This window comes from Coregonus lavaretus, assembly GCF_964263955.1.
Source record: "Coregonus lavaretus genome assembly, chromosome: 6".
Taxonomy (NCBI): domain Eukaryota; kingdom Metazoa; phylum Chordata; class Actinopteri; order Salmoniformes; family Salmonidae; genus Coregonus; species Coregonus lavaretus.
Window position 1 is genome coordinate 50,326,458 of NC_139993.1, and position 16,060 is coordinate 50,342,517.

The following is a 16,060-nucleotide window of genomic DNA, read 5'->3' on the forward strand; positions in this document are numbered from 1 at the left end:
GTGGGCCATTCAACAGAACACACACCTGTCTTATGTAAGTAATACTGTTCATATGGCCTTTTCTTCGGTGGGCCAACAATAACCTCTGTTTACCTGAAAAGAACATTCACTGAGAATGGGAAGCTTTGCCCTGTGTTGTGTATTAAGGATCCTATAAGGATTCAATGGAACTATATGACATGAAGTCAAACATGAGCTAACCGATTTTACTTGTGACGTACAGTAATTATCCTCATACACATATGACAGCACACCATAGTAGTAGTGTATTATGAAACCTACTTTGGTACATCTACTTCCATTATTGTAACATAGACGCAGGGAGTCAGGAAGCAGGTGCAGTTGGTGAGTTTAATAACAAAGAACATGAATATATACAAAACGAGAGAAGCGTACTGGACATGAAAACAAAACCAATACTGCCTGAATACTAAGGCTACTGAGGGCTAAATAAAGGGAGAGTAATTAAGGTGATGATAAAGTCCAGGTGTGCATAACGATGGGGCTCAGGTGTGCGTAATGATGGTTGCCAGGTGCGCGTAATGTGGGTTGCCAGGACCGGTGGTTAGTAGACCAGCAACATCAGCACTGGAGCGGGAGAGCGGGAGTAGGCGTGACAATTATTAGCACCATAGATTAACCTTTCCCACTACAGACGCTCTCCAGACGGACTCTGATATTACTTGTTCTGATATTGCTCGTTCTGATATTGCTCGTTCTGATATTTTGTACATTTTTGGATTATGTGTGTATTGTTATTATATTGCAAAATATTACTGCACTGTTGGAGCTAGAAACAAGCATTTTGTTGCACCTGCGATAATATTCGCAAATCTGTGTACGCAACCAATAAACTTTGTTTTGATTTAAAGGCCTCCATAACAGGTGATAAAGAGCCATAAGTTTCCATCATATCTTTGACATCACTGAGGGTTTTTTGTGTTTGTCAGTGATAATGACAGTCATCTTGTATAGCACTCACCAAACACAGAGAATTAGATCAAGGCGGAAATAGTTAGATGGCTTGTAGAGTAGTGGCTTGAGATAGGGTTTGGTTACTATTACATAATATTGTTGAAGTCCTAAATATGGCAAGCTCAAGTATGAAATGTTACTTTGTTACTCTTCCTCCTCTCCAGAACCATGGTGTTCCATAAGGAATTCCAGACTGCAGGGAAGGAGCCTGGTCTCCAGGTGTGGCGCGTGGAGAAGATGGATCTGAAGCCGGTTCTTAAACAGCTCCACGGGAACTTCTTCACCGGAGACTGCTACGTTCTGCTCTACACCACCGCCGCCCCCTCATACTACATCCACATGTGGCTGGGTGAGAGCGAGAGCTGGTTACCCGACTGATATAGCCTACCACCAGGGTCACTCAGGCTGAGCCTCTAACCACTATCCTATACGTGCAGGAAATGCCCACATAGTGATGAGCGTTATCAAAAGATACATGCCTGTTCACCTGTCCTATCTATTTGATAATTGACTGAAAGGTTCCTCCCTTGTATGTTGTGTATGCTCCGGGGAGAAGTTTCCCCTATGTACAGATCTAGGATCAGCAATCCTAACCTTAACCATTAGTAGGACAAATGCTAAACTGACCCAAGTACAGCACCTAGGGAAAACTTCAACCTACACCGTTCTGTATGTTCATATGGACTTTCCCATTGGTCTTCTTTCTCAACTCCCCTTGTCTCTATTGGCTGATACCACAGGAAGTGAGAGTTCTCAGGATGAGAAAGGTGCGGCGGCCATCTTTACCACCCAGCTGGATGATTTCCTGGGCGGAGGCCCGGTCCAGTTCAGAGAGGTGCAGAACAACGAATCTATCACCTTCCTGGGTTACTTCAAGTCTGGCATCAAGTACAAGGTTAGATATTACAGAATAATATCTTGGAGAGACCGTTTGGCATATCAGCGTAGATCAGGTCGCCATCGAAAAAGAGGTGTCTAACCTCAAGTGTTTCTGGTTAAATAAAGATAACCACGCACACGCTAGCATGAACACTCTACACACACGTATATTGTAATATTGTTGTATGGTGCTATTATACATTTTGTATTGTAGATATGTAGTGGTGTAATAATGTTATATGATGTACTGTTTTACAGTGGGGGAAAACATTATTTAGTCAGCCACCAATTGTGCAAGTTCTCCCACTTAAAAAGATGAGAGAGGTCTGTAATTTTCATCATAGGTACACGTCAACTATGACAGACAAAATGAGGAAAAGAAATCCAGAAAATCACATTGTAGGATTTTTTATGAATTTATTTGCAAATTATGGTGGAAAATAAGTATTTGGTCAATAACAAAAGTTTCTCAATACTTTGTTATATACCCTTTGTTGGCAATGACACAGGTCAAACGTTTTCTGTAAGTCTTCACAAGGTTTTCACACACTGTTGCTGGTATTTTGGCCCATTCCTCCATGCAGATCTCCTCTAGTGCAGTGATGTTTTGGGGCTGTCGCTGGGCAACACAGACTTTCAACTCCCTCCAAAGATTTTCTATGGGGTTGAGATCTGGAGACTGGCTAGGCCACTCCAGGACCTTGAAATGCTTCTTACGAAGCCACTCCTTCGTTGCCCGGGCGGTGTGTTTGGGATCATTGTCATGCTGAAAGACCCAGCCATGTTTCATCTTCAATGCCCTTGCTGATGGAAGGAGGTTTTCACTCAAAATCTCACGATACATGGCCCCATTCATTCTTTCCTTTACACGGATCAGTCGTCCTGGTCCCTTTGCAGAAAAACAGCCCCAAAGCATGATGTTTCCACCCCCATGCTTCACAGTAGGTATGGTGTTCTTTGGATGCAACTCAGCATTCTTTGAACTCCAAACACGACGAGTTGAGTTTTTACCAAAAAGTTCTATTTTGGTTTCATCTGACCATATGACATTCTCCCAATCCTCTTCTGGATCATCCAAATGCACTCTAGCAAACTTCAGACGGGCCTGGATATGTACTGGCTTAAGCAGGGGGGCACGTCTGGCACTGCAGGATTTGAGTCCCTGGCGGCATAGTGTGTTACTGATGGTAGGCTTTGTTACTTTGGTCCCAGCTCTCTGCAGGTCATCCACTAGGTCCCCCGTGTGGTTCTGGGATTTTTTGCTCACCGTTCTTGTGATCATTTTGACCCCACGGGGTGAGATCTTGCGTGGAGCCCCAGATCGAGGGAGATTATCAGTGGTCTTGTATGTCTTCCATTTCCTAATAATTGCTCCCACAGTTGATTTCTTCAAACCAAGCTGCTTACCTATTGCAGATTCAGTCTACCCAGCCTGGTGCAGGTCTACAATTTTGTTTCTGGTGTCCTTTGACAGCTCTTTGGTCTTGGCCATAGTGGAGTTTGGAGTGTGACTGTTTGAGGTTGTGGACAGGTGTCTTTTATACTGATAACAAGTTCAAACAGGTGCCATTAATACAGGTAACGAGTGGAGGACAGAGGAGCCTCTTAAAGAAGAAGTTACAGGTCTGTGAGAGCCAGAAATCTTGCTTGTTTGTAGGTGACCAAATACTTATTTTCCACCATAATTTGCAAATAAATTCATTAAAAATCCTACAATGTGATTTTCTGGATTTTTTTTCTCAATTTGTCTGTCATAGTTGACGTGTACCTATGATGAAAATTACAGGCCTCTCTCATCTTTTTAAGTGGGAGAACTTGCACAATTGGTGGCTGACTAAATACTTTTTTTTCTCCACTGTATGTTTTGTTTTATATGTAATGCAAGTGCCTTAATGTGTTTGGACCCCAGGAAGAGTAGCAGCTGCCTTGGCATCAGCTAATGGGGATCCGTAATAAATACAAATACAGTACTGTACATCCTTTTAAAAATGACTGAAGGTCTCGCTGTATTTCGCATGACAACCGCAGTATAGTTTTGGTTTCCCTTTCCAGCACTTAGATGCTTACTCTGTTGTTATACAGCCCACTACTATACGTATCTGTGTTTGTCAATGACATTGAACCCCAATGCATTGAAGGGAAGGGTCATTATCAGAAAGAATGTGTGTGGGTTTCTCATTATTAGGTTAAGTATTGATAAGTAGAGTAGAGTCCCATTTGAACTTGTTGACTAATGAGATTCAATTTCACAGCTATTGATTACCAGCGTCCGGTTAAAGGATGGTCAAAGGTGTATTAATCAATACTCTAGTGAGAACAACCCCAACAGCAACACACCCATCAAAGTATTGAAATACTAATGAGTAATGACACATGTTGCACAGATTTGAAGCTGTACATGCACAAAAGAGGGATTTGCTGAAAAGCTAACTGTGCTATTTATAGTACTGTGTGTCTTTAAGTTTTAGCTTCTACAGTGGATAAAGTTTTCCAAAGAGGGTTGCCATGGAGAGTTTGAAATGGTAGACAGGCTAAGGGAGGATACATCTGGGTATAATTCCAGAAAGCCAAATGGCTGCATGTCTGGCAAGATTTTATATTGACTTCTGGATTGGAAAGTATAGGAAGCATTGGAAGTAAATGTTTACTTACTACTCTGGACAAAGTTACTCACAATGAAGTTGGAGTTTAACATGCAGTATGTAACATATATATATATATATATAAACTTCTTATAAACAATGTATTATTGTTAGCTTCGTTAACCTGACACAGTATTTCCATTCTCTGTCCTTCAGCAAGGTGGGGTGGCCTCTGGCTTCCAGCACGTGGTGACCAACGACATGAACGTCAAGCGTCTGCTGCACATCAAGGGCCGCAGGACCATCAGGGCCACAGAGGTAGACATGTCCTGGTCCAGCTTCAACAGAGGAGACTGCTTCATCATTGACCTGGGAAAGGTGAGGCTGGGATAGCGTACCGGTGACTAAGCTAATTGATGATATGTTACTAAGTCTCCTCAACCAGACCCACATGTGTTGAACTTGGCCAATGCTACATAGGGGGATTGTCACATAGGCAGAAACACAATGATTCCACATGCACAATGTTTGCATATGTGTAATGGGGGTGATGACAGCTCCAAAAAAGGAGAGGGTTGTAAAATACCCCAGTTGTTATTTTGTGGATCATGCATGAGCATGCATAAGTAGGGGAGAGTGGGGTAAGTTGAAGTTATTTTTACTTTCAGCATCACTCCGTCAAGGCAAATATAGTATTCTGTCTAACAAAGATATCTACATATATTTCAGGATAGTCTGTATCCCTGGTAATAAACAGAAATCCTGTAAACTTTACCGTCTTGAAAACATAGCTTGTCCAGAAAAAGTGGTCTCTTGGCACAACTTACCCCGGGTATGGGGTTAGTTAAGCCAACTACATATTTCTGTACTGAATGAATTATTACCACTACCTTTTTAAAACCATGTCTAGCTTTTTTCCCAAACACAATTCAATACAATCACAATCGTTTTTTTGTCTTTTAATCATTTTAAGCATATTGTAATACAGACTTAACACCTAACAAACACTTTTAACATAGGCCAGGACCTGTTGTTACCTCATATCCCAGAGATAATGCCTTGCATTACGCCTGGGAAGAAACTTCAATTTGCTCAACTTGCCATTGGCTCAACGTACCCAAAGGCAAACATTTTTACCAAATTAGCCCACACAGCTACAAGAATGCACTTTCATGCTAGGTTTATTGAAGCTTATAGAGACCCCAACTGATGTATAGAACAATCTTAAAAGTATCTACTTTGGTTTAGATACAAGCATCATGAAACCTCTAACACAAAATAATAATTTGAAAATCAGTTTGTTGGACCTAACTTGCTTACCACTTTTTCCATGTGGTTTCTTCCTTCACAGGCTCCATGAAATGATGACCTCTTCCTAAATATTTGGCTAAATGATACATTTTCTGTATGGTTTCCTATAAACAAGGGTGGCTTAACTTACCCCTTTGGCTCAACTTACCCCACTCTCCCCAATGCATAAATAGTAGTTCCTGGGGCCACCCATATGTAAAATGTATGCACGCAAGTCACTTTGGATAAAAGCATCTGCTAAATGGCATATATTATTATATATTGTATTTATATTCAGAGGCAAGAGTCTCTTCCCTTACCCTTAGGCTGAGTCATGGCCATTCAGACAACTTTTGTTTCTATTCTCAGGACATCTTCCAGTGGTGTGGCAGTGAGTGCAACCACTTCGAGCGTCTGAAGGCATCCCAGGTGGCCATCGATGTCCGTGACAACGAGAGGAATGGCCGTGCCACGCTGCAGATGGTTGAGGAGGGAGGAGAGCCACAGGCTGTCATCGACGTGAGTCACTCACACACACACACACAAACAGATGATCGAGGAGGGAGGATAGCCACAGGCTGTCATCGATGTGAGTCACCTTCACCACCACTTCTTGACCCTGTAACATTGGAAGGGTCAGAGAATATTGGGAGAGATGGTTACTGACATCTGGCATTGTTATTCTCTCTGGGCACGCTAAGTCATTGCAGTACGACCTTATCTCATTCAAAGCATTTAAAGGGTAAGGAGTTGTTCCTAGTCATGGTGGTCACAAACTCTATACAAGGTATTTTATGCAATGCTGGAACCTTAGATGAGTGCACTGGGACTTCATAGGCAGAGCTGATAAACTTGTCTATGACTTATTTCCCCTTATTGACGACAGGAAGCATTGTTGTGATTGTGTTTATTTTTAGGCTCTAGGGCCCAAACCCAACATCCCTGCAGGAAGCCCTGATGACGAGTCTGTCGATAGATCCAACCAGAAGAAGGGAGCTCTCTACATGGTAAAGATGTGCAGCCTTGCGATGCTCCCAGTCTGACGTGTGTGTGTTGTGTGATGGCGCTGGGTACTGTGACAGCAAAATGATCAATTTCCGTTGTCGCTGTATAATATTGATGAATAAATATGTGTATTGTGTTGTAGATCTCTGATGCGGCAGGCTCCATGAAGGCGTCAGTGGTGGCCCAGACCTGCCCCTTCAAACAAGAAATGCTCTCCCCCAGTGAGTGTTACATTCTGGACAATGGAGTGGACACCAAGATCTTCATCTGGAAAGGACCTAGTGCCAACACAGCTGAACGCAATGCTGCCATGAAGGCCGCAGAACAGTTCATCAAGGAGAAGAAGTACCCCAGACACACCCAGGTAACGTTATAGCAAACGGCTCCCCCGTCACTACTGCTGCCTTGAATATTCTGAAGTTGTACCCATGTTTGGGAAGTTAGTCTGAAGTGGTAACACTGTGTCACTAGAGATCCTGGTTCGAATCCAGGCTCTGTCGCAGCCGGCCGCGACCAGGAGACTCATGGGCGGCGCACAATTGGCCCAGCGTCGTCCAGGGTAGGGGAGGGAATGGCCGGCAGGGATGTAGCTCAGTTGATAGAGCATGGCGTTTGCAACGGCAGGGTTGCGGGTTCGATTCCCACGGGGGGCCAGTATAAAAAATTAAAAAAATGTATTCACTAACTGTAAGTCGCTCTGGATAAGAGCGTCTGCTAAATGACTAAAATGTAATGTAAATGTAAACTCTGGAAGAACACATGTTAATCCCGCCGGTCTGGCATTTTCCATACATAAGGGGAATGGCATTCCATGACAGCAACCACTCCAAATCCCATCAACATCCTCTCAGATCTGTGGATTGATCAAGTCCTTTGATGTCTACTCTACTGTATTCTATAGGTCCAGGTGTTGCCGGGCGGAGGTGAGACCACCCTGTTCAAGCAGTTCTTCTGTAACTGGAAGGATAAGGACCAGACCACGGGCCCAGGCCAGGCCTACAGCTTGGGGCGTATCGCCAGGGTGGCGCAGGTCCCCTTCGACTCCTCCGCCCTGCACACCAACAAGACCATGGCAGCCCAGCACGGCATGGTGGATGACGGATCCGGGAAGGTTCAGGTACGGCTGGAAGATACTAGTGATGACATACAAAGATCTAACTCAGGACTATATCAAACAAGTGGCTGTGAAAGGGAAAGGTAAAGGGGATACCTAGTCAGTTGTACAACTGAATGCATTCAACTGAAATGTATCTACTGCATAGGTACTGTAGGAGAGGTTCGGGAAACACTGATCTAACTCTACTACTCCTGATGTTTTTAATGTAGAACATGACACACTGGGAGAAGTACACTGAGTGTACAAAACATTATGAACATTGGGTTTTATTTATTAAATGAAAAGCTTGTTGGGTTTCAGTTCTGGTGTCCTGCCACCTCTCTCTGCCAGCTGCCAGGCTATTTCTGCAGGTGGGATGTGGAGCACTCCTGTAACCTGGTTGATTTCCCCCCCCCCCTTCATTTTTACATCACATAAATGTTCATAGATGTAGACTCACTACACTGAGTATACAAAACATTAAGAACACCTTTCCATGACAGACTGACCAGGTGAATCCAGGTGAAAGCTATTATCCCTTATAGATGTCACCTGTTAAATCCACTTAAATCAGTGTAGATGAAGGGGAGGAGACAGGTTAAAGAAGGACGTTTAAGCCTTGAGACAATTGAGACATGGATTGTGTATGTGTGCCATTCAGAGGGTGAATGGGCAAGACAAGATTTAATTGCCTTTGAACGGGGAATGGTAGTAGGTGCCAGGCGCACCGGTTTGTGTCAAGAACTGCAACGCTGCTGGGTTTTTCAGTTTCCCATGTGTATCAAGAATGATCCACCACCCAAAGGACATCCTTGACGAAGCACTAGAGTCAGCATGGGCCAGCATCCCTGTGGAACGCTTTCGACACCTTGTAGAGTCCATGCCCTGACAAAAAAAAAAAAAAAAAAAAATGTATGCACGCATGACTGTAAGTCGCTTTGGATAAAAGCGTCTGCTAAATGGCATATTATATTATTATTATTTATTGAGGCTGTTCTGAGGGCAAAAGTGGGGGTGCAACTCTATATTAGGAAGGTGTTCTTAATGTTTTGTACACTCAGTGTATGTCGTAACATAAAGGCGATGGGTCTCCTCCTCAGGTGTGGCGTGTGGAGGATGGTGACCAGGTGCCAGTGGACCCTTCCAGCTATGGTCAGTTCTATGGAGGTGACTGCTACCTGGTCCTGTACAGCTACCGCCTGGGAGGCAGGGAGCAGCACATCATCTACACCTGGTGAGTGTTGTTCACCATGTCACCACAAGAGGGAGACATAATCAGGTGTAAGCTATAGGCCTAGCTCTGCAGGAGGCAGGAGCACATCCATTCTCTGTGTTTTTCCCTATTCATATCCCTATAAGATTGATTGATTAATTGATTGCAGGCAGGGGCTGAAGTGTACTCAGGATGAGCTGGCTGCCTCCGCCTTCCTGACTGTCAGGCTGGACAACTCCATGGGAGGGTCTCCTGTCCAGGTAAAATACTAATACAGACACTATTCAGAACAGATATATCTGATTTAATCACATCACATATGTAATAAAAGGGGTTCTCTGTATATCATCGTCTTGACTTAAATGGTTGGACTGGTGAAGGCTCCAGAGGCGCTGCTCTGTGGCTGACCCTGTGCAGGTTCCAGCCTCTTGTGTGTGTGTCGATCCTATTCTATGGTTTGACGGATGTGCTGAAGTGTCTCATCTCCTCCTCTCTCCTCCAGGTGCGGGTGACTCAGGGCCAGGAGCCGGCCCACCTGATGAGTCTGTTCAAGGGGAAGCCCATGGTGATCCACCTGGGGGGGACGTCCCGTAAGGGGGGCCAGAGCAGGGTGGGCTCCACACGCCTCTTCCACATCCGTCAGAGCTCCACCAGGGCCACACGGGCTGTAGAGGTCAGTCAGTCACACAACATATACAAATCAAATGTTATTGGTCGCATACACACACACACTGTCAGGATAAACCTGTATGGGGTGAACGAAGTCAAGCGCAGGACACCGAGAGACTGGCAGATGTACTTTACTAATAAACGTAATGAAAAGTACAAAACAACAAAACCTCCAAAACAGGGAGGAACAATAATCGCAATACACAGTCCTGCCGAAAACAAACGGAGAACAATCACACACAACAAACGAATGACAGACAGGGGTTATAAAGGGAAACCATCAACACTAATGGGAAACAGGTGTACACAAAGCAGACCAATCTAGATGATTGCTGAAACCTAGATCGGTGGCAGCTAGTACTCCGGGGACGACGAACGCCAAAGCCTGCCCGAGCAAGGAGGAGGAGCAGCCTCGGCTAAATCCGTGACAGTACCCCCCCCCCCCCTTGACGCGCGGCTCCAGCCGTGCGCCGACCCCGGCCTCAGGGACGGCCAGGAGGACGCGGAGCAGGGCGAGTCGGATGACTCCGGTGGAAATCCCTCAGCATGGAGGGGTCTAGGATGTCCCTCCTAGGGACCCAGCACCGTTCCTCCGGACCGTACCCCTCCCACTCCACAGACACTTCTCTGCCTTCACATACAGGTCATGCTCCAACAGTCTACCAAGCACCCAACGCACCAGGGACACATGCTCGGCACGTGTAGCGGAGTATATTAGAATGTCATCAATATACACCACTACACCCTGTCCATGCAAGTCCCGGAAAATCTCGTCCACAAACGACTGGAATACTGAAGGAACATTCATTAAACCGTATGGCATGACAAGGTACTCATAGTGACCCGAGGTTGTACTAAATGCTGTCTTGTACTAAATGCATCTCCCTCCCTAATGCGCACCAGGTTGTACGCGCTCCTGAGGTCCAATTTTGTGAAGAATCGCGCCCCGTGTAATGACTCCGTCATACTAGCAATCAGAGGGAGAGGATAGCTGTACTTGATTGTGATCTGATTGAGACCACGGTAATCAATACACGGGCGTAAACCCCCATCCTTCTTCTTCACAAAAAAGAAACTCGATGACACAGGGGAAGTGGATGGCCGTATGTATCCCTGTCCCAGAGATTCGGCGACATATGTCTCCATAGCTGCCGTCTCCTCCTGAGACAGAGGATACACATGACTACGAGGAAGCGCAGCGCCTACTTGGAGGTCTATCGCACAATCGTCCTGTCGATGAGGTGGTAATTGAGTCGCCTTCTTTTTACTGAAGGCGAGCGCCAAATCGGCATATTCAGGTGGAATGTGCATGGGGGGAACTTGGTTCGGACTTTCCACCGTCGTTGCCCCTATGGAAACACCTACACACCGCCCGAAACACTGATCAGACCATCCCTTGAGAGCCCTCTGCTGCCATGAAATGTTGGGGTCATGTGACATTAACCAGGGGAGTCCCAACACCACGGGAAACGCAGGAGAATCCATCAAATACAGACTAATTAACTCCTCATGGCCCTCCTGCGTTTTCATCTTGAGAGGTGCTGTGACTTCCCTAATCAATCCTGACCCCAAAGGACGGCTATCTAGGGCATGGATGGGGAAGGGCACATCAACGGGTACAATAGGAATCCCTAACTTATAGGTGAACTGGCGATCTATAAAATTCCCAGCTGCGCCTGAATCTACTAGCGCCTTATGCCGATGGTGGTGGTATCGTAGGAGGAGGTGTAGGCAGACCCCCTCTTTCCCATCGCTCCATAGTGCTCACCACCCGTTCCATGGTGGTGCCGAGAGCCTGGATCATGGCCGCTTGTTGTTCAACGCGTTCCTCCACTGATCCAGCTGGCACCGCCGCTCCTGCTGACTCCATGGAAGGTGTGTGATTCTGTCAGGATAAACGTGTATGCGGTGAACGAAGTCAAGCGCAGGACACCGAGAGACTGGCAGATGTACTTTACTAATAAACGTAATGAAAAGTACAAAACAACAAAACCTCCAAAACCGGGAGGAACAATAATCGCAATACACAGTCCTGCCGAAAACAAACTGAGAACAATCACACACAACAAACGAATGACAGACAGGGGTTATAAAGGGAAACCATCAACACTAATGGGAAACAGGTGTACACAAAGCAGACCAATCTAGATGATTGCTGAAACCTAGATCGGTGGCAGCTAGTACTCCGGGGACGACGAACGCCGAAGCCTGCCCGAGCAAGGAGGAGGAGCAGCCTCGGCTAAATCCGTGACACACACACACACTGAAGGCCTATGTAGGTTTAGGTGATCACACAACATACATAACCTATAGTACTAACCACTGCTATTTTGAATGATCGGGATTGCATTAAATTAGGGCAGAAGTTATGAAGTTACAGAAGGAATATGAGAAAGGAAAAATAGATATTCTGCCAGTTAATACAGTAACTGAAGAGGATTATAGGATATGAGTACCTCACCACTTCTCTCTCTCTCGCTATCTCTCCCTCTCCCCCCTCTCTCCCATCCTCTCCTATCCAGGTGGAGCCCTCTGCTGCGTTCCTGAATACCAATGATGTGTTTGTCCTGAAGTCCCCTAACACTGTGTTCCTGTGGAGGGGAGTGGGGGCCACTGAGGAGGAGCTGGCTGCAGCCCAGTACGTCACCTCTTTCCTGGGAGGAGGAAGTGCCACTGAGGTGTCAGAGGGCAAGGAGCCAGGTGGGTGTTTTAGTCTTACACCTGGTCACTGTCTTAACATAAATAATAATATAATATAATAATATGCCATTTAGCAGACGCTTTTATCCAAAGTGACTTACAGTCATGCGTGCACACATTTTTTTTTGTGTATGGGTAACATAACATGTTTTAGTGATGATAGGATTCATTTACATTAGGTTTTTATCTTTTAAATACATTTATTGTAACACTTTTATTAACAAATAATACATGTGAACAGTCATTACAAAATGATGTACTCACTTGAATATATTATTGTGTTTTCTATAGCTACTTTTCGTTTTTGAGGCAAATGTCATTGCCGGCCACTTTATAGTTTATTTTTCATTGATTGAAACTTGTTTTTCCATACTGGTATGATGAGTGTTTCTGATGTACCATATTGTATTGTTCTGCATCCTTCCCCAGCTGGGTTCTGGTCTGCTCTGGGAGGGAAGAAGGAGTACCAGACCTCTAGGAGTCTGCAGAAGATGGTCAAGCCACCACGCCTGTTTGGCTGCTCTAACAAGACTGGCCGGCTCATAGTGAGTAGAGGGGGGCTTTCTCTTAGTGTAAGGATGGAGGGATGGAATATTTGGTTGTGAAGGATACTCTGTATTCATCTCTCTCTCTCTCTCTCTCTCTCTCTCTCTCTCTCTCTCTCTCTCTCTCTCTCTCTCTCTCTCTCTCTCTCTCTCTCTCTCTCTCTCTCTCTCTCTCTCTCTCTCTCTCACTCTCTCTCTCTCTCTCTCTCTCTCTCCTCTCTCTCTCTCTCTCTCTCTCTCTCTCTCTCTCTCTCTCTCTCTCCTCTCTCTCTCTCTCTCTCTCTCTCTACCACTCTCTCTCTCTTCTACTCTCTCTCTCTCTCTTGTCTCTCTCTCTCTCTCTCTGCTCTCTCTCTCTCTCAGGCTGAGGAGGTGCCTGGAGATTTCAAACCAGTCAGACTTGGCAACTGATGACGTCATGCTTCTGGACACTTGGGATCAGGTAAGGTCTTGGCCTGATGTTGAATACTATTATACAGTATAATCCATCCACATGATCGCAGTGGCTCTGATACAACTGAAGTCCTGCTATGATCGTTTTTAAAGGAAGTGGTCCAATCCTCCAATCCCTCTCCACATCCCGCTTTTATTGTTTCCCTATCCCATAATCCCCTGAGGGCGCAGGGTTGAACCCATAGAAATAGAATGATATACTTCCTGGCATGGGTACCACTCAAATGGCCTCCGCTCCACCCATCATGGAGCAATGATTTGAATTGGAATGTCTGTTCTAGTCATTCTATTTCTATGGATGATCAACTCTCTTCTTCTATTACTTTTACAGATCTTCCTCTGGATCGGCAACGAGGCCAATGAGGTGGAGAGGACCGGATCAGCAAAAATTGGTACGATTGATTAATAATCTATTGGCCATTGTTCAAACATACACTCAGTGTAGTCACTAACAAAAAGTGTCAATCTTTGGCAGGGTTTCCCAAACTCTGTCCTGGGGCCCACCCCTGGGGTGCACGTTTTGGTTTTTGCCCTCACACTACACAGCTGATTCAAATAATCAAAGCTTGATGATGAGTTGATTATTTGAATCAGCTGTGTAGTGCGAGGGCAAAAACCAAAACGTGCATCCAAGGGGGGCACCAGGACCGAGTTTGTGAAACTCTGATCTATGGGACTTCATGTAGAGCTTTCTTCTTGTCTTTCAGCCAAAGACTATGTGGATTCGGACCCCTCTGGTCGCCAGGGCATTGCCATCACTATGATCAAGCAGGGAATGGAACCGCCAACCTTCACCGGCTGGTTCCAGGCCTGGGACCCCAAGATGTGGGAAACCGACCCTCTGGAGCGTATCCGCGCCCGCTTTTAAACTTTACTGTGCTCAACCACTTCCTCCTGCTCCCTCCCCTCCCCTCGCATGGCTTCTTCTCCTGCACTATCCTCTACTCCTGAAATCACAAGGCCAAGACATCTGCAAGACATCTGCAAGCAGTTACATTTGACATTTTAGTCATTTAGCAGACGCTCTTATCCAGAGCTAGTGAGTACATACATAAAATAAAATAAATTATACTGGCCCCCCGTGGACCCATAAGCCCAATGAAACTGGTCTGGTCCATTATATTGGATTAGCCTGGTCTCAGATCTGTTTGTGTTCTTGCATACTCCGTTGCTGTGATTGTCAAGCCAAATGTTTGGCATGACAATGAGTGACAAGAAGTTAGAATGATAGCACAAACAGACTGGCACTCAGGCTATGCTTGGATGACTGTCTCAGCAAATATTATGTCTTTATTTTATTATTATCATGTATAACTGTGTGGCTTCGCAATTAAACAAGTGCCAATGCTCAAACACAGGAATGATAGCTAAATACACATATTTATCTCAAGTATAACTGTGGCATTAACCATGATGGCATTTTAAAAAATCACTTTTGCTATCTTATGTGGCATAAAAAAATAAGCCTAACAGTCTATTTCATGCTTGTATACTTTTGTAATTTTACTCTGAATCTGAGAAAAATGTACTTCTGAAGAGAAACAACAAATTAATATGTGAGGTTTTATGGGATTTGATGATTGTTTGTAATAAAACATCCTGCTTTTTGAAAGGAGGTTGTGTTTTTTTATTGCGTCTTGCATTATGTACACTGAACAAAAATATAAACGTAACATGTAAAATGTTGGTCCCATGTTTCATGAGCTGAAATAAAAGATCCCAGAAATGTTCCATAGGCACAAAAAGCTTATTTCTCTCAAATGTTGTGCACAAATGTGTTTATCTCCCTGTTAGTGAACAATTCTCCTTTGCCAAGATAATCCATTCACCTGACAGGTGTGGCATATCAAGAAGCTGATTAAACAGCATGATCGTTACACAGGTGCACTGTGCTGGGGACATGAAAAGGCCACTGTAAAACGTGCAGTTTTGTCACACAACACAATGCCACAGATGTGTCAAATTTTGAGGGAGCGTGCAGTTGGCATGCTGACTGCAGGGATGTCCACCAGAGCTGTTGCCAGATAATTTAATGTTCATTTCTCTACCATAAGCCGTATCCAACGTTGTTTTAGAGAATTTGATAGTACGTCCAACCAGACCATGTGTATGGTGTCGTGTGGGTGAGCGGTTTGCTCAACGTTGTGCACAGAGTGCCCCATGGTGGCGGTGGGGTTATGGTATGGGCAGGCATAAGCTGAAAATGTCCCAGTTCTTCCATGGCCTGTATACTCACCAGACATGTCACCCATTGAGCATGTTTGGGTTGCTCTGGATCAATGTGTACGACAGCGTGTTCCAGTTACCACCAATATCCAGCAACTTCGCACAGCCATTGAAGAGGAGTGGGACAACATTCCACAGGCCACAATCAACAGCCTGATCAACTCTATGTGAAGGAGATATCTCGCGCTGCAAATGGTGGTCACACCAGATACTGACTAGTTTTACGATCCACACCCCTACCTTTTGTGTAAGGTATCTGTATTCCCAGTAATGTGAAATCCATAGCTTAGGGCCTAATTTATTTATTTAAATGGACTGATTTCCTTATATGAACTGTAACAGAAAAATATTTGAAATTGTTGCATGTTGCGTTATATTTTTGTTCAGTATACATAAATTAGTATTTGTTTTAGATAGCACCTTTTTT

General features: G+C 44.8%; 1 pseudogene across 1 annotated transcript; it reads left to right on the forward strand.

Annotated features, from left to right (window-relative positions):
* Positions 1-15,147, forward strand: LOC311130315 (gelsolin-like; annotated as a pseudogene). The gene is made up of 16 exons (XR_014615347.1): positions 1-34; positions 1,140-1,324; positions 1,716-1,870; positions 4,653-4,814; positions 6,096-6,245; positions 6,644-6,733; positions 6,874-7,095; positions 7,633-7,848; positions 8,928-9,061; positions 9,210-9,300; positions 9,543-9,713; positions 12,232-12,409; positions 12,839-12,954; positions 13,318-13,396; positions 13,739-13,799; positions 14,115-15,147. The product of XR_014615347.1 is annotated as a gelsolin-like (transcript).
* Positions 15,148-16,060: the final 913 nt, after the last annotated feature.